Below are 27,328 nucleotides of genomic sequence, written 5' to 3'. Positions count from 1 at the left end.
GTCAAAGGAAACAGTAAGAAATTCTGCCTAGGAAATGCTTGAAGCTTATAAAACATGAGTCAGAAAACAGATTTAACAGAAATAACCTCTCTTACGTGATATGAAGACATTACAGTAATGAAGTTAAGAATGAAGACAGGGGCCGGTACTGTGCCCTAAGGGGTTAAGCTGCCTCCTGCAGTGCCGGTATCCCATATGGGCACTGGTTCCAGACCTGGCTGCTCTACTTCCGATGCAGCTCTGCTATGGACTGGGAAAGCAATAGAGAATGGCCCAAGTGCTTGGGCCCCTGCACCCACGTGGGAAGACCTGGAGGAAACTTCTGGTTCCTGGCTTTGGATTGGCATAGCTCTGGCCATTGTGCCAACTGGGGAGTGAACCAGCAGATGGAAGACCTTTCTCTCTTTCTGACTCTCCTTCTGTCTCTGTGTAACTCTTTCAAATAAATAAATAAATTTTACAAAAAAAAAAAAAAAGGAATGAAGACAGCTTTCTATGTTGATAAAAGTGCTCAACAAAAATAATAGCAATAAAGTATAATAAAATTAATTGGCAACATATTAAAAACACAAGTTTAGAGTTAGGTTTTGATGCTGTGGATAAAGTTGCCACTGGGCTTGCCTGTATCCCATACTGGAGTGCCTGGTCCATGTTCTGGCTACTTCACTTCTGACCCAGCTTCCTGGTAAGGTGCTCCCTGGGAGGCCGCAGGTGATGGCTTGAGTACTTGGCTTCAGTAAGACTCCAGCCTTGTCTATTTTTGGGTATTTGAACTGGTGGATGGATAGAGGATGTCCCCCGCCCCCTCCCCCCACCCTGGCTCTGTCTCTATCTCTCTGCCTTTCAAATAGAAAAGGAACATGAAGGGGCCGGGCGGCGCTGTGCTGCAGTGGGTTAAAGCCTGGCCTGCAGCGCTGGCATCCCACATGGGCTCTGGCTTGAGTCCTAACTGCTCCGCTTCAGATCCAGCTCCCTGCTAATGCACCTGGGAAAGCAGTGGAGGATGGCTGAAGTACTTGGGCCCCTGCACTCACATCAGAGACCCAGAAAAAAGCTCCTGGCTGCTGGCTTCGAATCAGCTCAACTCCAGCCATTGTGGCCACTTAGGGAGTGAATCAGTGGGTAGAGGACCTCTCTCTCTGCCTCTATCTCTCTCTGTAACTCTGCCTTTCAAATACATTTTTAAAAATCTTAAAAAAAAAAAAAGAAATACAGAGGAAAAAGGAAAATGAATAACTAATTAAAAAATATTTAAAAGATATTTTCCTTTAAAAAAATGCATGTTGAAAAGAAGAGAGAGGAGGTAGACAAAGGCAACGTGAAGAGTGGCGGTTCTCCTGGAGGATCAGCGGAGGTGATTAATAATGTAAGAGTGGTTCATTTTTGGCAGTGTTTTCCCAGCAAGCAGGAGGCCTGACTTTGGAATATAAATAGATGCTCTTGCTGGTGCAGTCCACTGGGCTCCTACCGCGATGCAAATAACCTGCAAGACCACCCAACACATTTCCTGGGATCCCAGATTTACCAAGGCATTTTGAAAAAGTTTCTTTCTCAATACAGCCTGGTTGGCAGCAATATTAAGCTGAGTTTCTCATTATTAATTATTTGTCATCCTGGTACAAATAATTTATGTGTGACTTCAGGCCCAGATGAGCCTGTTTTCCTCTCCAGGCAAAATTACAAACTAGGTAAATTTTTCTAGAGTGCTGTCCTTTAGACATTAGCCTTTAGCTTCAGGGCTTTCTCCCACCATATTTCCATAACTGCTCTGTCTCCCTGAGGAGACTGTCTTGCTAGTGTTTTTGGGACCTGATAACCTTACAGGATATTTAAAGATTTTTTGATTTTTAAATAGAGAGCTTTTAAAACTCAAAGGTTGATAGAACCAAAGCATAAAGTTCAGATAATAGTGGAAAGATAAACACTATTTATCATTTAGCAAATGTTTGCTATCTGCCTGTCACTCTTAACATATTTAGTGTTTAATTTTCACATAGTCACAAATTTGAGCATTAAAGATGCAATTGCCTTTTTTCTCTTGGTTATAACTTAAACTACCAAAGTTTGAGACCTTCTGATGCATCTGATCATGGATATTCTTGTGTTTTTAATACAGGTTTACTCAGTGATTTCTTGGATTCACTATAGTCAATTTAAGGTTTCAAATCAGTCAATTTGTGATTCCGGCTCATTTTGTCTTTGAAGCCAGGGCTTGAACTAAAATCTGAGCCAAAAGTGGGCTGAAGGAGGGAGTGGTAAAAATAATGTCCTGTGGCCTATGGATAGGTCATTCGACCCAGGTGTTGCTTGCTATGCTTGTCTCGTTCATCCAGTCCAGCAAGTGGTTGCTAGTCCTGCCTGGACTTGAACATGTGCTCTCGCCATGGCTCAGTCCGTACCCCCATGCTCTAGAGTCCCAAAGTCCCTCCAGCTTAGTTACCTTCTGCAGCACTGTCCGTTCTCCTTGCAGCTTGAACGCAGTGACTAATGTTCCTTTTTTCCAAAATTAAGCTCTTCAAAGACACTGCCATTCACCACACGGATGGCCTAAACTGGTACCCCTAGCATCAGCTTTCTCTACATGAGAAGGCGGTTTATTTCTGTGAGCATTTGATAGAACCAATGGCCTTCAGTGTGAAACTTACACCACGTCCTTTCTTTCCTGTGCTATCAATACCTGCTTAGTGTATTTAATATCTCAGTTTGGGATCACAAACTTTATCTACATACAAATGTCTAATGGGATTATGGTTCTGACTTGCTCCAATTCTTGTCTAAGGTTTTAATTAGTTCATGGTGCAAGCATGCCTTGAACAAATGTTCCCTGGAATGTCAGGCACGTCACCACACGTAGCAGGTTTAAAATTTTATAGTCAGTAATTGAGATGTGTAAAAATATGAACAGTGTTTATTTCACTAGAAGTAAGATAAAAATTCTATGGCTCCCATTTCGAGGATGGTAGAAAGAAGCTGAGAAACAAGATGACTTAGTCACAACACACACGTGGCCAAGTAAAGTATTCAGCTGGTGGACTATTCACTTCCTTTTCTTCTTTCTCTTCTGAGATAATCTGCGTTAAAAGGAAAACTGTTGTACTTGGGTGATCCTGGCATTGAGGAGGAGTGTTCAGCCCAAGCAATTTATTCTGACCCTGATGGTCTCCAGTGAAGGACAGTTCTCCCTGTCTGGTCTCAGCTGTAGCCCTGAACTCTGCTACTTACACGGAGATTCCTCCATAATCTGTTGTCTCTGTGTCAGCGCAGTCTTGTTCCTCTCCTCATTGTGCTACTCCTATGCCCATAGGAACTTTTTGCATAAACAACTTTCTCAGCCCTTCTTTTCCATTCTACAGATGTTATGTTGGAGACTTGCTCCTGAACACACCTTCCAAAGTTATATCCTGGCGAGTTAAGTCATAGTTCATAACTGGGCCCTGGGAAGCTCCCCCAAGTCCAAGCATAGGATATATGCTACAATAAGCTCTTCATAGTCTTTATTACAACTTGATCAAGTGTTCCGGGCCCCTCCCAGAGGCCTTCGTGTGATCTACTTATGTGATCCTTTCTTATGCCTTTTTGGGTGAGGGAATCTGCTCTGTTATCATCATATGTGGCTTTGTATACTACAATTTCTGGTATAAAATCTGTGCATTGAATCAACCCTCTTCTGGATCTTTGGAACCCACAAGTTCTTTTCTTTCTCCTTACGTCAAGTTCTTTTGAACCAAATGAGCTTTGCAATATTTACCATGAAAAGCATGGTGTAATTTAGTTTTTTCCTCTTCTGGAAAAAGGGTAAGAATGAGAACAAGGAGGAGAGGGGGAGGAATAGGAAGAAGAAGAGGAGGAGCCCTGGAAACTTTATTTTTCAAATTAGGAACCATATGTAATCTACTGGCTTCAAAATCATGTAAAAATAGCCAAAAGTCAGAGGAAGGGATGGAGAGACAAATTCCAGTGATTTCTACTGAAGTCAGACAGATGCAGCTTCTCTAGATGAGTGACCTTCCCTAAAGTGCAAACCCTACCTCAATGGTTTACAAGAGGGAGGGTGTGCTGCAGCAATTAACTTGTTGCTTGGAATGACAAAATCCCCTAGGGGAGTGCCTAATCCAGTTCTGTCTATTCTACTTCCAATCCAGTTTCCTGCTAATGAAAACCCTGAGACGCAGCAGGTAATGGCTGAAGTAGTGGGGTACCTGCCACCCACAAGAGAGACTTGGTTTGAGTTTTGTGTTCCTGTTGTCTTGGTCCAGTTCTAGCTGTTGTAGGCATTTAAGGAGTGAACCTATAAATCGAAGATCTGTCTTTCTGCCTCTCCCTGTCTCTCTGCCTTTCAAATAAAACAAGTACATTTAGAAAAAAAAAAAAAAATCAGGAACTGGGATGAGAAAGACTGTAGCAAAGCCCTTTTGGATCTGCTTGGTTTGGATGAGCAGAACAAGTAGGGCTGAACAAAGACTGTCACAGATGATACGCCACTATACAAGAGTATACTTCTTTCTAGCACAGAAGGAGAACGGTTCTGCTGAGTGGAGGCCCCAGAGTACTTTCTGGACTTTTAAGACTTCTAACAAAAAGTCCATGGAGGGGCATGGCCAGTTAGTTTTGTGGTAAGGATGTCCACATCCCAAATCACAGTACCTGGGTTCCGTCCCTCACTCTGGCTCCAGACGCTAGCTTCCAATCAGTGAAGACCCTAGGAGGCAACAGTGACTGCTCAGTTGACTTCCTGCCACCCACATATGAGACCTGGTTTACGTTCCTGGCTCTGGCTCCAGCCATTGTATGCATTTGATGAGTGAACCAGAAGATAGGAGTTTTTTCCTCTTCCTATCTGTCTCTGTACCTCTCAAATAAGTGAAAGATTAAAACTAAATATTGGGGTCAGTATCATGGCATAGTGGGTAAAGCAACCACCTGCCAGGCAAGCATCCCATATAGGTGCTCATTCACATCCTGGCTGCTCCACTTCCCTTTCAGCTCCCTGTCCATGATCTGGGAAGAGCACCGGAAGATGGCCCAAGTGTTTCGATCTTAGCACCCACGTGGAAGACCTGATAAAGCTCATGGCTCCTGGCTTTGGCCTGGCTCAGCCCTGACCATTGTGGACAGCTGGGGAGTGAACCAGCAGAAGGAAAATCTCACACTCTCTCTGTCTCTTCCTCTCTCTCTGTAACTCTGCCTTTCAAATAAATAAATGCATCTTTTTTTTTTTCAAAAAGATTAAATTTTAAAAAGTCTATCAAAGAACTGGTAAGGTATGATAAAAAGATATTGTAAAAAAGAGAAAAAAATTAGTAAAAGAATAGCAAAATTACCATCATATAAACGGCATGCACCAAAAAAACCAATATTTTGAACATTATACAGTATTTCTAGAACAAAGTATAAGCCAAAGATTAAATATCCAGCCAAATTTTTCTTCAACTATAAAAGCAAAGTCAGTACTGGCTATTTTGAATCAATAAGAACCCAGGGAATATTTCCACAGTGAACTCTTCTTGATGAAATTCCTGGAGATGACTTGAGAAATTGGTTGTGACATTGGCAGAGAGCAAGGGATCTGTTTCAGTGCAGGCAAAGATTAAACCAAATGTGAAGGTATGTGATGACACAAGAAATATACCTGGTGTATGCCTTAGCAATGCAGAAAGTATATATCTAATCAACATTTCAAAAGGAAGAGTTATGAAAAAGTTTGCTGATTGCTTCATCTGTTAATAGTGCAGAGTCAAGAGATAACTTTCAAAGCTGACAGATCAAGTGACAGAAATATCAGCATATGCAATCATACTATTAGGCATTAAAAGAGATAATAGAATGGGGAAGACAGAAAACAGGAAGCATACTAATTTTATCATTGCTCATAATAGAAAGTTAATAGATACTGCCAAAGAAATGGAGCACTAGGGGTATTATATTGTTATAATTACAAAGATTTCACTAGCACAGTAATACAAAATTTCTAAATAATGGGAAAACAGCACAAACACAGACACACTAAGAATACAAAACATAGTTACAGTTTTCAACAACCTATAAAACTGAAAATGTAGTTTCATGCTTAGGTTCTTTCCTTCCTCAATTAATTGCAAGATACACAGAAGTGATTATGCACACACACACACACACACACTCCCTGATTTGGAATGATTTAACTTAGGATTTTTGGTAAAAATGGTACATGTTCAGTAGAAACCAAACCTTGAATTTTAATTTTGATCTTTTCCTGGACTCCCGATAAGGTATGATCCTCCCTTTCTCTCCCTCTCTCTCTCTCTCTCTCTCTGTGTGTGTGTGTGTGTGTGTGTGTCTCTTTGTCTCTCTCCTGCCACACAGGGGCAGCAGGTGCAACTCCCAGCCAACCACGAGATCACAAGGGTAAACAACTGATTCCCTACAGGGTATTGTGTTGTCAGTGTTTTTTTGGATATCGTGTTTTGTGTTTCACATACCATCATGTCTACAAATTGCTCATCTGTGTGTATAGGAGATATTCATTACTTTTCTATAAAATAAGCTTTGTGTTAAACGATCTTATTCAACAACAGACTAAGTGTTCTGAGCATGTGTAGGATAGGCTAAGCTGAACTATAATGTTTGGTAGGTTGTGTGTACTAATCGTAATTTTGACTTGCAGTATTTTCTTCTTTTTTAAAAAAAAAAGTACATTTTTTTGAGAGAGAGAGAGAAAGAGAGAGAGAGTGTGAGCTTCTATCAGTCCATTCTCCAAATACCCTCAATGGCACCTGGGGCTAAAATTGGGAACCAGGAACTTAGTCCAGGTCTGGCAGGAACCCAACTACTTAAGCATCACTGTTGCCTCCCTGGAGGCTGCAGCTACAAACCAGATCTGGAGGCAGGAACAGAACGCAGGCGCTCTGACGTGAGACATGGGAGTCTTAACTTCCAGGCCAGTGCCTGCCCCGACTTACAGTGATTTCAATTTATGAGGAGTTTATCAGTGCACAACCCCATCAGTAAGTCAAGGAACATCTTGAGTCATAGATGTTCACTAAATATTAACTGTTTCTCTTAATAAATGTCAATATTTCAGTTTCTGTGAAAGACTTCAGACTGATCTCAAAGAAAACTCAAGTATGCAGCATATGAGGCACACCTAGAATTTCTGAAATTAAAAGCTAAATAAAAAAGGTGCAATCTTACACTAAATACACACAATAAAGTAATCAGGGCTCCTAGTATCAGATATAATGGGTTTCAGGACAAAAAAAACCATGAAGTAAAAATAAGGTTTGCAATTCACAGCAGAGATACAGGTGTGAGTATATATGCCCCCTCCTCAAATAAGAGCAAATAGTAACAAAACAAATTTCAAAAGATACAAAAAGAAATAAACATATTAGCAATGCCAGGCCTTAATTCTCTGTGAAGATTGATCGTGCAGATGAAGTAGGCTGTGGAATGCCCAAATTAAACTTTGTGTATGGGTGTGTCTGTGAGGGTGTTTCCGGATAAGATTAGCATTTGAATAGGTGGAGTGAGTAGAATGGATTGCCTTCTCAATGGAGTTGGGCCTGGTCCAATCCGTTGAGGGCAGGAATAGAACAAAAGGCTGAGGAAGGAGGAATGTGCCCTTTTCCCCCCTCTGCCTTCTCAGCTGGAGCTGGGACCTCTTATCTCATCTTCTGCAGCCCTGGCCCTGGGATTTACATCCTCAGTTCCCCGCATTCTCCTGCCTTACACACAGACTGAATTTCATCACTGGCTGTCTTGGGTCTTCAGTTGGCAGATGGCAGGACTTCTCAGGCTCCAAAATTGCATAATTTTATACCTGTCTCTATTGCTTCTGTTGTTCTGAAGAAGCTTTCTGACAGACCAAAACCAAGGGTTGAAAACACCTGAATATTAAAATTAGTGGGATATGTCTGCAAAACACATACATATTTATATATAAAATATTGTCTCTAAAACAGCAAAGTCACGAGGATTCAAGTCGCATTTACCCAACTTAATTACCTCTTATGCTACAAAGATACCCTCATTGAATCTTGAAAAATATAAATACAAATATTCTGATTCTATAGCAGTGCAATCAAAAATTAAAATGAAATTGGAGTACAGTATTTTTCAATGATTTTTAAAATAAATATTTATTCTTTTGCTTTATTTACACAACTTGCTCTTGTTTTTGCATTGTCATTGCTTCTGTGTCTACTCTTGGGATGCACAGGACCCTAACACTCAGTGGATTAATGCATCCTTTGTGGCTGAGGGACGCTGTGGATATCTCATGGTGTCTCTGGGTGAGGAATTCATGAGACGTGGCTGGACAGTTGTGGCACAAGTCTCCTGATGCATGTGGAGTCAGAGAGCTGCTGGCGTCATTTCCATGTTGTCTTCACTCACTTATCTGGTGGCTGAGTTGGTGACACCAGAGCTCTGGGGACTGGAGCAAGTGGAGCTTCTTGGGACATCTTTACCTCCATGTGTTCATTGTGTGGGGGCTCCCCAGCTTGGCAGCTGTAGGACATCAGACTCCTTTCAAGGCCATTCAGAAGAGACTATCACCTGTATGAGCTGGACTTGGAAGTCGCATAGCATCTGCCCTGTATGATTTGACACAGCAACAAAGCCCCATCCTGATTCAAGGGCAAGGAACCAGACTCCACTTCTTGACTCAGAAGGTGCAGAAAGGGTGCTGATAAATTCTGGAAGAGCCTTTCTGACTGAAAATGATTGTTGTGGCCATTTTTAGAAAAAAACCTGTGGCTGCAATGATCTTTCAAATGTTTACCATAATGCTGCATGTAACCATAGCTTGTTCTCACCACTGTATGAAAATACTTCAACTTGGAGCAGGTGTTCTGGCAGAGAGGATTAAGCCGTTGCATACTTGCCGGCATCCCATATTGGACACCAGTTCCAGTACTGGCTGCTCTGCTTCTGACCCAGCTTCCTGATAATGCACCTGAGAAAGCAGTGGAAGATGGCCCAAGTGCTCAGGCTCCTACAACCCATATGGAGACTGGGATGGAGCTCTAGGCTCCTGGCTTCTTCCTGGCCCTGTCCTGGCCATTGTGGCCACTCAGGGAGTGAACCAGCAGATGAAAGATTTCCCTCTCTCTCTCTCTCTCTCTCTCTCCCTTTTTCTCTGCCTTTCAATAACACAAATAAATAATCTTTATTTAAAAAAGAACACATTTTTCCTCACCATTATATTCCTACTGCCTAGAAAAATGCCAAGGGAAAACATTTGTTGAATGATCATAATGTTGGGCCCTGTGACTCAACAATTGAATTTAGTGTATTTGGAGATTTGTTAGGCAGTTTGTGGTTCAACTATTCTCTTTTGTTCTTAAAACAATTTCGTTTTAAAAGTAATATGTATGAAAACATTAAAAAGAAAGGGAATTTTTTAAAATGGCAAGTTGGTTTTCTTGTCTGTTGTCTTTTCTCTAAAAATACCAATATTTTAGATGACAAAAAAGTGACTGATCATTCCACCGTGTTTTTCTCACAACACTACATTTTTCTATTTCTTCTCTCTAAGGCTGTAAGCCTCAGCTTTCCTGTTCTGGTTTTATTGATGGAAGGATTCTAGCATACAGAAGGAATTGAAAGAAAGATACATTGGATAATATTTCAAAAACCTTTGCCACTACTCTTATGTTATTGTAACATAACCTTTGTGTTAGGTAGGGAATAATTATATCTGTCAAACACTTCAAGTTCAGTGTTTTAAATGACTTGCCCATGGTCACCTAGGTGTTAAAAATTACAAGTCAGCATTTGAACTTATATCTATCTGTCTGATTCTAAAGCCCAGATGCTTTCTCATTTTCATTTTCTATTCTCAAAATAAGGACAACTAATTATATTTCATGAATTTTACAGTAAAAAATTTTTAAAAATCCAACAATTGGAAATCAACTGAAATTCCACTTCAATGACTTGACACAGGGTGTTCAACATTTCAGCTCATATTTTTCTCTGTATGTTGGAGAGGTGGTATGCCAGTGCAAACTTATTATAAGTAAGGTAATACATGATGCCCTTTGACTTTCTTTTTGCATTTAATAATTAAAGGAGATTTTCCATAGCAATAAATACAGATATATTCCTTTAATAGCTGCCTCGTGTTCTATTACATGCACATACAGTGATTTATTTTATTAATTGGTTTTTAGCCAATTTTGAAAATGTATAAAATGGCATAATAGTCTAGTAAATATTTGTTTTCTTACAATTATTTCTTTTTAAAAAATGTATTTATGTGATTTGAAAGGCAGGATGGCAAAAGTAAGCGGAGAGACAGAGAGAGTGGCCTTTTACCCTATGGTTCACTCCTCAAACACTTGCAATAACTAGGGATAGACCACACCAAGGCCTGGAAGCAAGAATTCCACCCAGGTCTCCCATAGGGGTGGCAGGAACCCAGTACTTGGGATATCATTTGCTGCCTCCCAGGTTCATTAGCAGGAAACTAGATTGGAGGTAGAAGTGACACTCGGTCCCATGCACTCTGATATGGTATGCAGGTATCTCAAATTGTAGCTTAATCCACTGCACCACACGCACCCCTTCCAATTATTGCTGTATGACATTGTTCTAACATGGAACTTACAGAATTTGTATGGTCAAACTGTGGCTTATGCGATCCTGTAGCAAAGAGCCACCACAGCAGGGCTGAAGTCACCTGTGAAATTAATCTGATCAGGAGTTGGCTACACAGGAAGATGATAGCTGTACTTTGAAAGACTGTATTTTCCCTGAGCTCTGATTCACTTTTGTGGGTCAGGGAATGGAGCTCGGTGCACTCACCTACCCTGAAGAGAGAGCAGCAGCTCAAAACCTCGTGGACATGAATCCTAGGACAGAGCAAAAGAAGAGGCGCTCCAAATGGTAACTGGGGGTGACAATGCGTTGTCCATAGTTTGCCTGATTCCTGTGGATCCAAGTGAAAACCCTGCGATGCACTCCAGAGCTGCTATTAACCCTCATCCTGCCCACCCCCGCCCCCAACCAAAGCCAGGAACATGCTGGGACAGGCCGATTGTCTGGGTCACAGAAAACCGTTAGGCACAAGGAATTTAGTGGTCTGTGCTTTAGGTGTTCTTGAGTCTTGGTTAACTGCGACTCAGACTTACTGAGTCTATAGACAGTGTGCTGTCTCAGGTGACACCCATCAGGTACCTCCCAGCCAACAGCCTCCCTGCAATGACTACACCCCCTTCACCTCCTGAGCCTGCCTCTCTCTCCACATCATCCTTGTATGCATTCCTGTGTGACTTGCTCCTGCTTCTGCTGCATTTTGCTGCCTCGTTCTTCCTCAAATGTAAACTATTACGGCACTGGAAATCACGTTTCTCTTCAAAATGTCCTTCGTGCCGACACGGGTGGAAATAAGTCCACCGAGGACGTCTGGGCAGAGCTGAGAGGAAGCGTGAACAAGGGAGGCATGCCCAGGACTTCAGGGAGGGCCACGTGGGTGGTCCGGGGAGGTCCGTGGGAGGGCAGCGACCTGTGAAGGCTGCGGGGGCTGGAGCATGAGTGGAGACACATGTGTGGCCGCAGGATGTTTGGCCGGATTCCTTCCCAGCCACCCTGTAGGGGTTGTGCAGGGGCTGGAAGATGGAAGAGATCTGGGGGCTGCTCAGGTTCTTGGAGCAATCTGACACCAGGGCGGAGAAGACGCAGCAGCCTGCAATGTTGCCGACGTGGGCAATTCACCGTCGGGGATTAGGTAAGCAGAAAGGCACTGGGATCCCCCACTCATTCTCTTTTCTTTTCAAACATTTTCTGTCAAATATTATTTTTTTAAAAAGCAGCAGATCACTGAACTCTTGAACTTGGATTACAAAGCAGTAAGCAGGCTTCTTGAGAAAAAAGAGAGAGAGAGAGAGAGAGAGAGAGATCAACACAGTTGAGTCCCAGAAAGAAAGAAGCCTTGAGACAATCCTAAGAAGAGTAATAAGGAGAGAGAGCTGGGAGCAAGGAGAGATGATTAGACTCTCAGAATAAGAAGAAGGGCATGCGTGGTTATAGAGTGTTGATTTGGGAGGAGGTAAAGGATGTAAGACACATGAGAGAAAGCTGGAAATTAATATGGTGGAGGGAATTTCCTCTGGTCAGGAACCTGGCCTGTCAGATAGTTCTCAATGAATGGCTATGGAATGATGACAGCATTAAACTGTTGGAGAGGAAAATAAATTAATAAAATGCCATTCAACAATCTAGACTTTTTCAAAGCTTTTTTTTTTATTTGGATGAGTGACCCATGTATTCAGTGAGGCCATGGTGCACAGACAAGAGAAGAGGAGCTTGATTTCTTGGGTCTCTTCCCACCTTTGTGGCCTGGAGGCCTCATCAGTGCATTGGCCTGGCTCCTGAGTCTTAGCTGCGTGGGCCTCAGCCTGGTTAGCCAGGAGCTTATTGGAAGCCTTGTCTACCTTCATTTGTGGGTGCTTTCACTAAGGATCCGCTGTGTTTGACACATTCTCTCTCACCTGTAGGTACAAGTTGCGGAACACACAGCGGCCAATGTTAGATTCACAGAATCCCCTGAGCAGCCGATGTAGAATCTTCGCTCTCCTCCGCTGGGCCATCTGCTTGGGCATCCAAGCACTGACTGCACCTTTTCACTGACCTGTGCCAATCACCTGCCCTTGCGAGAGGCCAGGATCTTTTCCAGCATTGAGACTGGGAATGGAGTCGCTGACTTGTGGATGGCCGGCCCCGTTTTTGTTCAGCTTCCTAGTCTGCTGATGGGAGTGGATGTTGGTAGTTTTATTGGTCTCTTTGGAGTCCACAGAGAACCTTCATGCTTCTTCAGAAGCCTGAGCACACTTGTGGCTCTGGTGCAGGGTGAAAGGCCAGGATTTAAATTCACTGAGATTGTGTAAAAATGCTGAGAGTTGAAAGAGCTCTTTGAAGAATTGAACATGAATCTTGGTGTGAATGGAAGGGGAGAGGGAGCAGGAGAGGGGAGGGGTGCGGGTGGGAGGGACGTTATGGGGGGGAAAAGCCATTGTAATCCATAAGCTGTACTTTGGAAATTATATTCATTAAATAAAAGCAAAAAAAAAAAAAAGAGCTCTTTGAGATGATTAACTGATTCAGGAAGCTTGAGTACCTACTATGTGCTAGTTAGAGGGATTAGAAATTGATCTACGCTATTCTTTGTATGTCCATAGAAGAAATCAGACATGGGGCTGACGCCGCGGCTCACTAGGCTAATCCTCCCCCTTGCGGCGCCGGCACACCAGGTTGTAGTCCCGCTCAGGGCGCCGGATTCTGTCCCGGTTGCCCCTCTTCCAGGCCAGCTCTCTGCTGTGGCCAGGGAGTGCAGTGAAGGATGGTTCAAGTGCTTGGGCCCTGCACCCGCATGGGAGACCAGGAGAAGCACCTGGCTCCTGTCTTCGTGAACTTTTTTTTTTTTTTTTTTTTTTTTTGACAGGCAGAGTGGACAGTGAGAGAGGCAGAGAGAAAGGTCTTCCTTTGCTGTTGGTTCACCCTCCAATGGCTGCCGCGGCCGGGCACCACGCTGATCCGATGGCAGGAGCCAGGTACTTATCCTGGTCTCCCATGGGGTGTGACCCAAGCCCTAGAGACCCTGTGTCTATATGTCCCTTGTAATTTCATGGGGCAAATACACAGGGCTGCAGATTCTAAAGACAGTGAACCCTGCAGTCTGATGGAAATAACAAGAAATCACACAGATGTGTGAGTATAGCCATTTGGAAATGGTATTTTTTCCAAAAATGTAACTTCATACTAAGACAAGTCATGTGAGGGCACTTCAAAAGGTGTGTGGAAAAATAGAATTAAAAGATAAAGTTTGTTTTGGCACAAAACTTATTTGACATCTATGCATAGTTTCTTTTTTTAAATAATGCATGTTTTCCGTGAACTTTTTGAAGTTCTCTTATATAACTACGTCACAGGTTAAATAACAACACCTCCCTCAATTCCTACCAGGGAAAACAAAATCTAAAAACATACTGAAAATAAAGAAGAAAGCTATGTCTTTTTTTTTGACAGGTAGAGTTTTAGACAGTGAGAGAGAGAGACAGAGAGAAAGGTCTTCCTTCCATTGGTTCACTCCCCAAATGGCCGCTACGGCCGGCGCTGCACCGATCTGAAGCCAGGAGCCAGGTGCTTCCTCCTGGTTTCCCATGCAGGTGCAGGGCCCAAGTACTTGGGCCATCCTCCACTGCCTTCCTGGGCCACAGCAGAGAGCTGGACTGGAAGAGGAGCAACTGGGACAGAACCCAGCGCCCCAACTGGGACTAGAACTCAGGGTACTGGCACTGCAGGCGGAGGATTAGCCTAGTGAGCTAGGTGAAAATTCTAACACTAAGTACAATAATTGTCCCAGAAACCTGTGTTCACCAATGAAGAATATGGAACAGTCAACGTAGCCTGTGGACACACTCAACTATCACTGTAGTCCATTCTGTAGCAACAGAAATATTTTGATCTCCTTGGCATGTGAAATCCCAAGGTAGAAAATTTGCTGAGTATCTTAAGGTCATTTAGTTTCTTTTACTCTCATTCAATAATCACAAGAGAGCCTCTAATTTTCATTTTTCTTTTTAAGTAGATATTTCTATTGAGACCACACCTTTCCAACGAGCCAAAGGGGACACTACAATTCACCTGGCACTTGGATTTTTCAGCACAAATTGGTACATTGGTATTGTGATTTGGTTAGTTTGAATCATCTTCTAGAGAGAACTGAAAATCCAATTTTAAGATTTGTAAAATAAAAAATGTAATTTTTCTTTAGTATAACACTGTGGCATAATAGCATGTATCCTGACATTCCTTGCATATGTAATAGTGCTCTTCCTTATACTGAATTCTGAAACCACAGAGACCTCACTGATACCCTAATATCTAATGACAGTCTAATATATCCAGTTAGTAGCTCTCTCATACTCATCTTATTTATAACATCCTGCAACTAGATGCTCATTAAATACAAAGAATAAAACAGATCCTTGTATATTCTTGTTTAGAGAAAGGAACAACACTTATTTACTGTGAAGTTTCTGTGTTTTCAGGGAAGGGCCCAGCTTTGTTCATTTACATATCCTGGCATTTCCAGAGACAGCAAAAATCCAAGTGAGTTTTCCTAAGTGCCACATGACCCAGAGGGAGAGAAAAGATGACGAGGAGGGCGCACGGGGTGTTGATGTCTTCCCTGAAGCCTCACCTTCAGAACTCAGGACAAAGGATTTACTCCTGAGATTCTTAGGAGCAGCAGCACTGGAAAGGGAAAAAATTTAGGATGGTTGAGGAGTCCAGTGAATGAAGGTCAGGGAGACAAATAATGCTGGGTGGTCAAAAGAGAGCTGGACCCAGAACACTTCAAAGTCAGGTTCGGTCTGCTGTAATTAACTTAAAGGACAAGTGCCGAGAGCTCAGCAGTTTGTGAAAACTGAAGAAGCTCTTACAGAGAGAAGGGACTCGCTCCGCCTCACCCTCTCCAGCAAGGTAGGCACTGGGACACAGCAGGGCAGCTGCCACAGTGGGAACACAGGTGACAGAAGCAGGCTGCTGAGCTGTTCATGTGGGGTCCACAGGACAGGACCAGGATGTCAGTCTGGGATGATCAGAAGTGGCTTTTGGGGCTGGTGTTGTGGCATAGTAGGCTAATCCTCCATCTGTGGCGCTGGTATGCTATATGGTTGCCAATTTGTGTCCCAGCTGCTCCTCTTCTGATCTAGCTCTCTGCTTATGGCCTGAGGAAGCAGAGGAAAATGGCTCAAGTGCTTGGGCCCCTGCACCCACGTGGGAGACCCAGAAGAAGCTCTTAGCTCCTGGCTCCTGGCTTCAGATTAGCCCAGCTCCAGCTGTTTCAGCCATTTGAGGAGTGAACCAGTGGATGGAAGACCTTTTTCTCTCTCTCTCCTTCCGTCTGTAACTCTACCTCTCAAATACATAAAATTATTAAAAAAGTGGCTTTTATAGATTTTACTTAGAAATTAACAGACATAAAGATTATACATATTATATGGGCACTATGTAATATTTCCTTACATGTACACATTGTGTAGTAGCCAGTCAGGGAAAATATATCTATTCTTTCAAGTACCCAACATTTCTTTATAGTGAAAACATCCCCAAATACTATGTCTCTTTTAGTTTTATGAAGGGAAAAATATCCATTAAATTATCTATCTTCACCCTACTGTGGAAAAGAACCCCCTAGAACTTCTTACTCTTCTCTAGCTGTAACTTAGTACCTACCAATGAGCCTTAGCTAGTCCTCCCCTCCCTCCCTTTTCCTTTCTTTTCTTTCCTCCCTTCTCTTCCTTCCTTCTTTCCCTCCTTCCTTCCTTCCTTCCTTGCTTCCTTCCTTCTCTCCCTCCCCCCCCCTTCATGTATAAATATACCCTAGGAGACTTGATAATTTATTTACTCTGGAGGCCCAAAGTCTAAATCAAATACATCAACAGGATTGGTTCTGTTATTTTAAGCCACCAAGTGTGAAATACTTTGTTGCAGCAGACCTACTGAACCCACCAGGTAACTCATACTCCTCAATTTCACATTGAGCCTAGGGAAGCCAGTGAAAATATGGACTGCATGTTTATTTTTTTTTAAGATTTATTTTTATTTATTCAAAAGACAGAGTTACAGAGAGAGCAGTGACAGAGAGAGAGGTCTTGCATCCGCTGGTTCACTCCTCAATTGGCTGCAACGGCCGGAGCCGAGCCAATCTGAAGCCAGCAGCCAGGAGGTTCCTCCAGGTCTCCCACATGGGTGCAGGGGCCCAAGGACTTAGGCCATCTTCCACTGCTTTCCCAGGCCACAGCAGAGAGATGGATTGCAAGAGGAGCAGCTGGGACTAGAACCGGTACCCAAAAGGGATGCCGGAGCTTCAAGCCCTGGTTTTAACCCACTGTACCACAGCGCCAGCCCCTGCATATTTGTTTCTTTAGCTATGAAGTAGAGATTAATTTTCTTCTTTAAAAATTATTTTATTTGAAAGAGACATGGAAGAGAGAGAGAGAGAGCAGGCATTCCTGTCCGCTGGTTCACTCCTTAAATGCTCACAACAGCCAAGCTGGGCCAGGCCAAACCTAGCAGCCTGGAACTCAATCTGGGTCTCCCATGTGGGTGGCAGGGACCCAACTGCTTGAGCCGTCAGCTGCTGCCTCCCAGTGTGACCGTTAGCAGGAAACTGGAATTGAACCCAGGCGCTCACACAGGATGCAAGTATCTCAAATGACATCTTAAGCACTGTGCCCAAGCACCAGACACCCACCGCTAATTTTCATTCCGCCTCACCTCTTGCTCTTTAACCATTCCGTATTCATAAATAAACCGCTCACCAGCAAGTGCTCATTAATGAAGACGCAAGGGTCAGGAGGAGTCATAAGAAATATTTAAAACAGTTCTTTCACTCCCTGTTACTCTAGAGAGAGTGCTTAAATTACGACATTTTAACACTACATAGGTACAGATTTATTTCTACCATTTGAGCAGCTTCTTTTATAAGATAATATGCTATCAGAGAGAGTTTATTTTAATAAGTTATAGAAACTCCATGGTAGAGTAGAACATTGAGAACGAGGCAGCAACAGAGAATAATTCTGTTTCCAACAGAGATAGGTTTTAACTGCAGAATCACAAAACAACAAAAACCTGTAACGGCCAAGAAGGGCCACGAGGCTTTTCCTGTGGAGGAGGTAAATTATGCATTCAAGTCAGCTGCTAATCTGACAAAAACAATGTTGTCCTTCTCCCTGTTGTTTATCTAGTGTCCTCCTCCTCATCAAACACACTGGCTGAATGACACTACAAAAGAACCCTCTTGTTTGGCGACACAGATTGATCAACATGGAAGAGACCTTGACCAACGTCTCTTTTATCTTTAACCTTTCGCTCAGACTCTTTCTGCTCCACCGCTGACCTCTTCCGATTTGATCCTTAAATTAAGCCAGATGCTTAATTTGGGATTTCCCTGGGTCTTACTCCAGCAGTCAATCCTAACAACCCGCAAACTTGTTCATTTGTGTATGTGTGTGTGTGTGTGTGTGTGTGTGTGTGTGTGTGAGTAAAATAATACAGCTCTGGAACAGAATCCAATGCTGTTTGCTTTCCGTTCTTTACTTCTCTTTGTTGTTGTTCTCCTACCTCTTGGGATCCTGCTGGCTTATTTTCTTCTACCTCCTCAGCATGTGCAGAGTCTTTATTTTCCACCCCTGGCAGAGGTCTGCGGGTCAACTGTGGAATGCAGTGGCACCGGTGAGAGTGTCAGACCCAAGTCCTTATGACTGTTACTGCTCTGCTAACTTTGGAAAATGGCAGGATCTACTGAATCGAATAATAAATAAGAAACTAAGGCATGCATTTTAAAATGTGTATGTGTAAAAACAGCTACTAAAAATTACTGTCTATATTAAATATATGAACTCTGTTCTCTATATAAATAAAAATTTAAAATTAAAAAACTCAAGCAATTAAAATAGTTATTTTTTTAAGAAAAGCAGGTATACAAAGCAATAAAAAAGAACCAATGAGAATGGGGCTGGTGCCGTGGCTTCCTTGGTTAATCCTCTGCCTGCGGAACCAGCATCCCATATGGGCACCGGGTTCTAGTCCCGGTTGCTCCTCTTCCAGTCCAGCTCTCTGCTGTGGCCCGGGAAGGCAATGGAAGATGGCCCAAGTGCTTGGGCCCCTGCACCCGCATGGTGAAGCACCTGGCTCCTGGCTTCGGATCGGCGTAGCTCTGGCCGTAGCAGCCATTTGGGGAGTGAACCAATGGAAGGAAGACCTTTCTCTCTCTCTCTCTCTCTCTCTCTCTCTCTCTCTCTCTCTCTCCTCCTGTCTCTCCCTCTCTGTAATTATCTCTCTCAAATAAATAAATAAAATAAAATAAAGAACAAGAAAAAGAACCAAGAAAGAACTGAAGGTGACACACAGGTAAACTTCAGGAAGGCCACAGCTGGCCGTTGCTTTCTAGTGAAAGGGCTTCAGTAACTGTGACAGTGTCACTGTGCCTCCACTCAGAAGTCAGGATTATGCGCCAGTCCTGCTTGTCAGTGTCTGGGTGAATGGTCACTGACCGGTCACTTATTCCTCTGCTTTGTCCTCAAGGTAAAATAAAAACACTTTTATGGCCCTTTTACTCTAAGAAGCTATGACTTTAGGTGTTTCTTCAACAGATTTTAGAATTATTAATGAGGAGTCAAAATGGAAATGCTATTTTCCTTTATTTCCTAAAGATTTATTTATTTATTTATTTGACAGAGTTCTAGAGAGAGAGGCAGAGAGCGGTGGATCTTCCATCTGCTGGTTCACTTCCCAAGTGGACACTGTGGCTCAGGGCTGCGCCAGGCCAAAGCCAGGAGCCTGGAACTCCATTCGGGTCTCCCACCTGGGTGGCAGGCCCAAGCTCTTGGGCCATCTTCTGTTGCTTTCCCAGGCACATTAGCCAGGGAGCTGGATTGGAAGTAGAGCAGCTGGGACTAGAACTGGCATCCATAAGGGATGCTGGTGTCACAGGTGGCAGCTTAACTCGCTATGCCACAACACAGGCCTCGAAATATGTTTTTTTAAGACCTAAAAATATCAAATACACAGCACACCACTTTGCTGCTTAAGAGTCCAGTACCTCATTGGTATTCTCCCATACCTTCTTTAGCCTGCTGCAGATATATGCCCAATTGCTTCTTCTCCCACTGCAGCTGGGTTATCTCACTGATTTATATCACCCCGGCTTCTATCACTTCCCCTTGCCCAACACACACACTTTGATCCTTTCCATTCTCCCTCTTCGGAGCTGTTTGTGGCTAATGTTGTGCCTTGGTAATTATGCAGAATCAAGTGCAGACAAACAAAACCATAAACCATACTTTCTTTTTTCACCAACCAAGGGCTATGTATTGATTCTTCTCTCCTCTCACCTTGAACTGTTTCATTCTAATACATTCCAGTCTCTGCTTCCACATTCACACATCCTGATCTGGTACCTTGTTGCTTTGCCTCCTTATTGGGCCAGGTACTACACAGTGGACTGGCTTTCTTGCCGATTGTATGTCCTATGGGGAGAGGCAAGCCTTAGAACCTCTGGTAAACAGGAAGCCAGAAAGGACCGGACAGAAGGCTAGAAGTTTAATATGAGTGCACAGGAACCAATAGGAGGTCAAATGGAAAGAGTTCCAGTTCCAAAGCCTGTTTCTGTCTGGCGGCAGGAAAATATAAAATTAACTGGAACCCTTCAGGTTCCGGGGCGGGGGTGGATATTATTCTCCCACCTCTCCACATCAGGACAAGGCTTATAGGATTCAAAAGGAAATGGAGGGATGGGCGTTTTGTGCAGCAGGTACGATGCTGCTTGAGATACCTGCAGGCCACATCAGGCGCCTGGGTTTGAGTCTTGGCTCCACTCCTAATTCCAGTATCTTGCTAAGTGTGTGCACTTGAGTGATAGCTCAAGTAGTTGGGTCCTTGCCAACCACGTGGGAGATCTGGACTGAGTTCCCATCTCCTAGCTTCTGCCTGCCCAGCTCTGGCTGTTGCAGGCATTTGGGGAATAATCCAGCACATGGGAGCTGTTTCTCTCTCTCTCTCTTTCTCTCTCTCTCCTTTTCAAATAAAAAAGATCTTTAAAAAGTGAAATGGAAAGTTAGCAAAAATCTGGTGAGTCTGAATTATAGGAAATATCAACCAAGTCAATTTGGTACAGAAGATGAATTTCTCATTTCTCTAAATGGAATGAATATTAACCAAGTAGTTAACATATGCCATGTACTGTGATTTTCTACTTAATCTCATGTTTAATTTAATCCTCTATTGAATGCAAACCTCCATTGCACTTCATTGTTCCTGACATCTACACCATAAAATCATAACATCTTTTTTTATTGTTATCAAAACAATAATGCCTCATTAAATGAGAGCAAGTACAGGATATTTATTAATTTACTTAATAAATTTAAATAGTTTATGAAAGTCTTTATTAAATACAAGACACTTAAAAAGGATGCCTTTAATGAATCATTTATAAAGTTATCATGAACATGTTTTTAAAATATGAAATTAAAGTAGAAGAATGCTTAGACAAATAGTTTAATTATCCTTAAACTGTTTCAAACAAGTGACTTTTTTTTTTCCATAGGAAGCCTACTAGAATACAAAATTTCCCAACATTGGTTGGAATGGTGATATCAAAAAGGAAGTACATGTTTCATTTCCAATACAACATTGAGGAGACCATAGCATGATGAACTACCTCTAAGCCATTAAAGTTTACATGCATTGCCTCGATAAACCACCAGGTCTCTGAAGTGGTAGAGGCTCGAATTCTTTACGTCCCGAGTCCTCTCTGGCTGTGTGAAGTGGTGTCAGTGATGTGCTCTTCCCACAGGTGGTCCCGCGTGACCAGCGCTACCCTGGGGCCAGCAGCATTGGCTGCTGCACAGCCTGTTCCTGTCCTCTGACCCTTGACTGGACTCTGGCTCCGTGTCTTATCTCCCTCCCTGTAGTACAACTTTCTGCTGGCACAGGCCTGCTTGGCTCTCGGTGTTTACTTGTGTACACCTACCACCGCGTCTCAGTTTTAATCTCTGCCCAGTCCTGGTGCCAACCTGGGTACAACAACTTGTGAAATAGTCCACCAGTGATATCTGACACAGAGACCATGTGCCTCAGTGAAAAGATCAAAGCACTCATCACATCTGACCTAGTGCTGGCTGAAAAGGCTGGCCTCTCAGCAAACAGGGTGTGTGAGCTTTCTCAGGGCCATTGCTTGGCCATTTAAAGTGAGGTGTGCTAATAGAAATTGAAATAGCTGGTGACAGGGAATCAGCAAATTAGGCGGCTGCTGAACAATGTCTGTGGCTTGGGGATAAATAATCTACAAACAGTTTACTAACCTGAAGAAATGGAGCTATTTGGGCCAACTGTAACCCAGAAAATACCTAGAGGATAATTGGATGCCTCTGGGATGAATCGAAAAACAAGAAGTTTTGTGCACTAATGGTAGAGGCTCCTGTAATATGAACATACTAGGGATTGAAATTCAGTCCTGGAGTCTTGTAGCTGCCTGAGTTTATTGGCTGAATACAGAGCACAAACTAACCATGGCTGCAGACAGCAATGCGTTTCCTTGATTCAGTCTCCTTCTTCTAACTTCCTAAAATAAGTCCTAGAAGATTTATTTGACAGAGAGAGAGAGAGAGAGAGAGAGAGAGAGAGAGAGAAAGGTCTTCCTTCTGTTGGTTCACTCCCCAAATGGCTGCTACAGCTGAAGCTACGCCAATCCAAAGCCAGGAGCCAGGTGCTTCCTCCTGGTCTCCCACGCAGGTGCAGGGGCCCAAGCACTTGGGCCATCCTCCACTGCCTTCCTGGGCCACAGCAGAGAGCTGGACTGGAAGAGGAGCAACTGGGACAGAACCCGGTGCCCATATGGGATGCCTGCACTGCAGGCAGAGGATTAACCAAGTGAGCCACGGCGCTGGCCCCAGTCCTAGATTTTATGGCTTATTCTGGGGGAAAAAAATTAGTCTTTGGAGACTAATTCAAATTACAGACCAAAGTACTAGTAAAGAAATAATTCTATACAAAAAAAGATTTTAATTAAAATGATTGTAATTTTCAATGACACTGAAGATTGTGTGTGTTTTTTTTTTTTTTTTTTTGAAAGTCAGAAAGATACCCAGAGAGTTCCCATCTGTTAGTTCACATGCCAAATGCCCATAATGACTAGGGCCCAGCTGAAAACTCAATTCAGCACTCCCATGTGGGTGGGCAGGGATGCAGCTACTTGAGCCATTACCTGCTGCCTCCTAGGGAGTGTTCTAGCAGGAAGCTAGAACTGGGAGCCTGAGCTAGAACTTGAACTGAGGAACTCTGTTATAGGATACAGGCATCCTAAGTGGCATCTTAACCACCATGCCAAATACCTACTCTGATATTAATTATCTTACTATGCAGCTTACAGTGTTACTGTGGCTGCAATGTTTCTGTTCAGATAATGGAACAATAATCCCCATTATTATGTACCTACTATGTCTGACAGTGTGGAAGAAGGTTCACAGATATGATCGCATTCATGTAGGTATTTGATTTCTGTTTGGTGGTTGAGCATTTTGCTTCCTTAAAAATACTAAAAACTGCCCTAGCTCCCATAGCTAATAAGGTCGCAGAGCCAGAATTCAAATCCAGGTATATCTTATTCTCTCTGTAACATGGAGAACTTAATCACTAACACACAGAGTAAAGAATTATGAGGTTTAAACAAAACTAGGTATAAGGAAGCATTCAGCAAGCTTTAGAAATGAGGTGAACCTGTTAGATGTTGTTAATATTGTTAATAGGCTTTGCAATAAGCTACTGCCCTTTATCCCTGGACAATTTCTTGAAGTACTGAAGTATATTCCTTCTACATATCCCATCCTCAGACTACATAAATGAAGTAAAAGAGGAACCACAAGCTGACAAGAAAATGCCCCTGGACCATTGAATTATGGTGCTGAAACAAAAGATAATGCTTTGAATGGTGTTGAGGAGGAAGAGACATGGTGAACATGAAGATTATCTGGAGGGTGAGAAAATCATTTGGGAGTAGGCTGCTTGCTTCAACTTCAGGTTCACTAATTAGTTTCGCAGAAAAGCAGCTGTGTTACACTGCCCAAGGGTTCAATAGCTGCACATTTTTCACTCTACCTTTATAAGAATCAAATTGTTTAAAAGAAAACAAACATTAGTGATTGTTTTTCCTAGACAGCAAGTGTCAAATCCATTGGTGCAGTGTTTTCCATTCATCATTACACACAACATCATTTTTTCATATTCACATTTATAGCTATAGATGTTGCAAACCACAGCCATTGATATTTATGATGATGAACTCTTACATCCCTTATAAAAGTGCAATTATGCCTTGAAAGCATTGCTCGTGAACACAGAAAAGCACAGAGTATATTATAGAAAGGCTTTCTATGGAAAAGAATTAAAATATCAAAATTCTTCCCTCTGTAGCCGGCGCCGTGGCTCAATAGGCTAATCCTCCACCTTGCGGCGCCGGCACACCGGGTTCTAGTCCCGGTTGGGGTGCCGGATTCTGTCCCGGTTGCCCCTCTTCCAGGCCAGCTCTCTGCTATGGCCAGGGAGTGCAGTGGAGGATGGCCCAGGTGCTTGGGCCCTGCACCCCATGGGAGACCAGGAAAAGCACCTGGCTCCTGGCTCCTGCCAGGATCAGCGCGGTGCGCCGGCTGCAGCGGCGGCCATTGGAGGGTGAACCAGCGGCAAAAGGAAGACCTTTCTCTCTCTGTCTCTCTCTCTCACTGTCCACTCTGCCTGTCAAAAAAAAAAAAAAAAAAAAAAAAAAAAAGAAAATTCTTCCCTCTGCTTTCAACTTCAGTCTCTGGAAATATGTTTAATTAACATTTACATATGAACAACTATTAAACAATAGTTTGCTATTGTTAATTATAATTTTATAAACTTTTAAATAGTAGTTTACAATCTGTACAGATTTTTATGCATTTAATGCCCTTAACAACCGTAAGAGTTGGGCATTATTAATCTTAAGCATTTTCAATTTATTTGAGAATCCAACACAGAGAAAATGTCATATGTTCTCAGAGAAACCAATATTCATTCTTCTTAATGTAAACTTCTTATATGTAGTCTCATTTTCTCCTTTGTATTCTGACTTCTACAAACCTTAGATTTAAATGTGATGAATATTTTTGGCTATTATGTCAATTTCTGTATTTAACGTTCTTTCTCCCTTTTTTACTGCTTTTCCATTTTCTGTTTTGTCAGTCCCCAGGTGATTTTTATGCAAATACTTTTTCATAATGTGCTTTAAATGTTTGAAAGAGGATAGTATGAAAAAGTAAAAAAAAAAGAATGAATAACTTAGTTTTTATTGCCCCAATTTTAGAGACAGGTGAAGCTACATGAGTAACTTACAAACTTCTTAAGTGGTAGAGCTGGGGTTTTACTTTAGCTCTCTTGATTCCAGAATGTTCCATACTTTGAGAATAAGATCAATTAAGATTTTATTGAATTAATCCCTTGCCTCAGGGAGTGAAACTATCATATTACTCGCCTAAGGTTGTGCAAATCCATGTTGTTATTACCACTGTATTTGTTTGTCAAGGATCCTTACACTTCTGAGAAAGAAGAAAAACATAAAGGAAGACTGCTTTTGGCACGCTCAGATGTTCCATACATTCGTTTCGGGGATGAGCTAGATTAAGAAATAACAACAACAAACAAGTTGGGAGTGAGGGGGTAGACTCCAGAACATTGATGTGGCTCTTCTACCCATTCCCTGCCATCTTTCCCAAATAGAGGAGTAAAAACTGCTGCTTTCCAAACAGTCCATACACATTTGCCTGTCAAGACCTACCACCCAGTTCTCCCTGCAGCTCAGCATGAATTTTTCTCCTTGCTGGAAAGATGATATAAAAAAAAATGTATTATTTATAGCTGTTATTTTCATCATTACATATTCACAATAACTGAAAGGTGGAAGTAGAGTACAATAGAACAGAATGGGAAGAAAACCATCTGTAGTGACTTCAGAAAAAGTCCTAGGAAATGTTCAGCTACTAACAACAGCACGCATAAGACACAAAAACAAACACTGGATCTTACACTACCATGGAAGCTCCTCACATCTGCAAAGCTTTATTTTTGCTGCTGCTATTTATCTGTCCAAGGAAATAGAGTTAGTGTATAATAGAACCTAAGGCGATTTCTCAACTCCCTCCATGTTACAGGGCCCGAATGAAGTTACTTACTCTCAGAGTAACTTCTGATGGTTGGCCCATGCATTCTACTCTGACAGAACTTCATCCCATTTTATAAACCAGCCCTATACCAGTGACCCTATCCAGCTGCTTACCAAATATGTGTTCTCAGTTACAAAGAGAACTGATTGAGATGACATAGATGGACCAATCCAACTCTACACCCTCAAGAAGCACATACTTTCTCATTAATGTGTATTCCCAGAGCTATCTTCATCTACAAAGGACAGTGTACACTTATCAGGTGCAAAAAATGTATCCACTATGAAAAATAGCTATGAAAAAAGCATGAAAACTTATGTTTTCCATGTGTAATAACAGAGATATTTGGACTGGGTACCACAAAGGATTTCCATCAGCTAGGAGACAGCACTGGTTTGAATGCATCTCTCAAAGTTCTCCTGTAGGTAACCTGATTCCCAATGCAACAGTGCTGGGAGGTAGCATCGTAGCATCTTTAAGAGTGGTTCTGTCATGAAGACTCTGCTCTCATGAATGGATTCATGCCCTTATTATGGGGGAGGGGTCACTATGGCAAGAGCAGGTTTGTTTTAAAAGCAAGTTCTGTTATCTCTTGTTCCCTTGCAGTCTATGACCCTTATGTCTTATGCCGCTGCATGACACAACAAGAAGACCTGAGTCAGATGCGAGTGCCTCAGTCTTGGTCTTCCTGGCCTCCAGAACTGTAAGAAGTGTTTCTTTTCTTTATGAACGACCCAGTCATTGTTATTCTATTAACAGCAACAGAAAACAAACTCATCCTTTCAGGATTCCAGCTAAAAATAATAGAAAACTTAACTCAAAATCTCTTGAACACTAATAATAATCTGTTATCTTACATAAGAAGAGGTTTGAGGGCTCTTATTGGAAAACTTCAAGGCCAGTGAAGTTAATGGCTTAATAAGATTATAACTGTAATGGAGATTCTCTCCATCTTTTGCCTCTGTTATACTCCTATTGCCAACACCTCCGTCCAGCTCTCTTCATGATCACATAATATTGACATAACTAGGGATATGGCAACACGTGCACAGCAAGGTCAAGTGGAAGAAGAGATCCCCTTATCCTGTAAGTCTTTTCCATTAGTGGTGAAATCTTTTTTTATGTTTCAGTAGCCTGAATTGTATCACATGCTTTCCCCATACCACGGACATAAAGAGTGAGATGACCATGGCTGATCAAATAAGGAAGAGAATTGGTCACCTGAAGAAAATTTTAATTCTGTCCAAATGGGGGAAGCAAAGGTGCACAATCAGAAATGCCTCCTCAGACCCACTTTTTATCCAACCAATATCTAAATACATAACCTTCGTCCCATCATACTTAGTAAAAAGTGCTCACATGTACCTAAAATATATCCACACCTCCCTAAAAGGCAAAAAAGTAGTCCCAGTAGTCCCAATTTTACATCTGAGATTTCTGGGCTTTTAGCTTTAACTTTTTCTTCTACCATGGTCTGCAGACAGAGGCTCAAAGCCAATTTTGATTCCTAATGTGGCCAATATAAAATATAATAAACTTTCCCCCTAACCTTTCTCCAAAAACAACTATAATTCTAAAAGGAGCCAAAAGGAAATGAC

At 42.4% G+C, this 27,328-nt stretch overlaps 1 long non-coding RNA gene across 1 annotated transcript in view; it reads right to left on the bottom strand.

Annotated features, from left to right (window-relative positions):
* LOC149124546 (uncharacterized) overlaps positions 1 to 27,328 on the bottom strand; it is a 71,911-nt gene that overhangs the window by 7,328 nt on the left and 37,255 nt on the right. The window lies entirely within an intron of this gene.

Source organism: Oryctolagus cuniculus, chromosome 9 (genome assembly GCF_051225735.1).
Source record: "Oryctolagus cuniculus isolate XC-2025 breed Fujian yellow rabbit chromosome 9, ASM5122573v1, whole genome shotgun sequence".
Classification (NCBI taxonomy): Eukaryota; Metazoa; Chordata; class Mammalia; order Lagomorpha; family Leporidae; genus Oryctolagus; species Oryctolagus cuniculus.
Note: the sequence above shows the minus strand (reverse complement) of the source record. Positions and strands in the feature narration are given on the sequence as shown.